The 2,850-nt window shown below is 30.1% G+C and overlaps 1 long non-coding RNA gene across 6 annotated transcripts in view; it reads left to right on the forward strand.

Annotated features, from left to right (window-relative positions):
* The window catches only part of LOC107612325, a 10,323-nt gene that overhangs the window by 2,713 nt on the left and 4,760 nt on the right, over nucleotides 1–2,850 (forward strand). For 4 of the 6 annotated variants that reach the window (XR_002352351.1, XR_002352347.1, XR_001613699.2 and 1 more), the window contains one exon: nucleotides 570–2,229. This is a non-coding gene — a long non-coding RNA (uncharacterized LOC107612325). Of the gene's footprint in view, nucleotides 1–117; nucleotides 496–569; nucleotides 2,230–2,850 lie in introns of those variants that run through there. The other 2 variants (XR_002352350.1, XR_002352349.1) reach the window with 2 other exon arrangements.

The raw sequence follows: 2,850 nt of genomic DNA on the forward strand, positions 1-2,850 counted from the left end.
ATGGTTGATTTAAAATATATTGGTAGATGTTATAATTTAAAAAATAAAATTTATTGTATTAATAAATTTGGTATGATACATATTATTTTTTGATTCCGCTTAAATTCATGTGAAATTATAATAGGAAGTGGGGCCCAGAAGAATGCAGCAACAAATAATTGGTGATAGAGTGGCACGCAGCGTATGATTCCCAGCTCGGCGTCGTTCCACAATCATGAAAACGAGCAATCATGATCTGACCTTCCGATTTTGTCTCAGAGACGCATCAACTTATCGATGAAGAGACGAAGACGAAGAAGAAGAACGAAACAACATCTTCATCATCATCATCATAATTCAGAATAAGAAAGCAACGATTTTTTCATATGGCTTTGTCAAAACAGAACTTCACTGGTCTCGTCCTAGCTTTGGTTTCAAGTGCCTTCATTGGTGCTAGCTTCATCATCAAGAAGCAAGGTCTCAGAAGAGCTGCTGCTATTTCTGGTGTTAGGGCTGGTTCGTCAATTCCAATTTCTCATCCTTTTCTTTTTGTTCCCTATCGATTTCTCAATTTATTTCTTTATTTGTAGGTGTTGGTGGCTATTCTTATCTATTGGAGCCACTCTAGTAAGCTCCCAATGTTTATTTGATTTTATATTTGTTAGTTAGATTTTCTGTTACTTCAGTGGATATTATTCTCCTCATTCTTGGTTTTGATTTGATTCAATGATCTTATTATGGCTTAATTGGATCAAAAAGGAAAGTTTGTATTCAATAAGTTAGGTTGAAGTAATTTCATTTTGCATTGGTCTCTGGATTTTGGATTTGATTAAGCATCACATCAGGTAATTTTGTAATTTTAATTTCATTATATAGAAGGACTTCTCCTTCTAATGTGAATATGTTGATTATATGTTAAATTGAAGCAAGTTTGTATCAATGTATATTGAAACCTTTAAATGGTTAATTACGTAAGCGTTTGATCAAACAAAAACTTTAAACTTCCATAGAAATATTGTAACAACATTTCCTTATAATCAATCATCAATAATACTAGGCTACATTAGGTCTAGGGGAAACAAAGGTTAACACCTAATAATCCTAATTAATGGTGGTTAAAATATTAAAATGATGCTTTAGTTTATTAGTACATGTGACGCCACAATTCTCAAGCATCAAACCATTGATCTTTCAATATCTTGGAGGCCCTTTGACATATGTAAGAGTAAGGTTAAAACTGGCAAATAAATCCAATAAAAATAGGTGGCCCACTATTTGAATGATTCGGTGGAAATGAAAGCTAAAATCCAATGACGATTATGTTGTTATCAATTTTGGAGGCTGAGGTAATTTAGAATGCGAGGTAACGCTTGCTTATCTTTGTCTAATCGTTGTCCTGTTCTTGCGTGTTTTTCAGTGTTTTTTAGTTTGGTAAATTAAAGACTAATTTACTACAAGCCATTTTATTTAAGGTTTGCTATTGATAAATAAATTGCTATATATATAAAGTGAAATTTGAATTCTCGATTATTATTTAAATGGATTAGTAAAGCAATAGCAACTACAAGAACCTATCAATTCCGTTCTGGAAATATTGAGTATGGCAACTCAACAAGGTTAGAATTGTGCTATCTTTTCTTTCTTTCAAATTATATTGAATCTTGACCATGATGCATAGTAATTATTGCACTATTGTAGTGCAGATTTGGTTCCATGGTTTCTTTACTTTGATATATTTAAACACAAAATGCTGCTGGAGAACATGATTTTTTTTAAATTCACGTTTATATTATTTTGATAAGTTTCTTCTTTATAGGTATGAGTATTCAGATTTAACCATAAGTTCTTTTTTAATGTTATGACAAGATTCTGCTACTAGTAATGTCTTTCCTCCCTGCTGCTTATCTTTGGTTTGTCACTCTCTACTTCACACTTCACACTTCACACTTTTGAATTATGATGATGGAACTTTGTTCTTGATTCTTGATATTATAGGAATGATGGATTCGTCTTGGACTTGCACTCAACTTCTCAGTGTTTTATTATGAGATCATGAACTAGCTATGTATTGGGATTACTGAAATAATTAAATTAAAGGGCTTGCCATTTGGCAAAACAAGCATTTGATGAGGCAATTGCGGAGTTAGACACATTGAGTGAAGAGTCGTACAAAGACAACATTTTGAGAAATCATGCAATCGTTGAGAGACAACCTCACTCTGTAGACCTCCGATTTGCCTGAGGATAGAGGTATTTCTTTATATTCATGCCAATATTGTGACGTCATCATGACCATGATTTAATATAAATAAGGGTTAACCACCAAAAACGCCCCCGAATTATTTAAACGCTGAAAAAAATACACCTGAATTTTACTATCGACAAAAATGCCTTCAAATAATTTAAAAACACAACAACAATACCCAACAGTAAATATATATTTTCAAAAAATATCTTAGAGATTGAATTTTGATGCAATTTTTTGCAAACATGATTATAAAAATAATATATTACTATACATAAAAATTGGTGATTTTTTGTTAAGTATATAATTTTTTTATAATTGTTTTTGTTAACAACCAATAATACTTTTAAAAAATTACAAAATAATATATACTTAACAAAAAATCACCAAATTTTAAGAATAATAATATCTTATTTTTTAATTATGCTTGCAAAAAATTACATCAAAATTCAATCTCTAATGTATATTTTGAGAAATACATATTTAATGTTAGTTTTTTTGCAAAATTATCTAACATTAAATATGTATTTCTCAAAAAATATATTAGAGATTAAATTTTGGTACAATTTTTTACAAGCATGATTAAGAAAATGAGATATTAGTATCCTTAAAATTTGGTGATTTTT

This window comes from Arachis ipaensis, chromosome B08 (assembly GCF_000816755.2).
Source record: "Arachis ipaensis cultivar K30076 chromosome B08, Araip1.1, whole genome shotgun sequence".
Classification (NCBI taxonomy): Eukaryota; Viridiplantae; Streptophyta; class Magnoliopsida; order Fabales; family Fabaceae; genus Arachis; species Arachis ipaensis.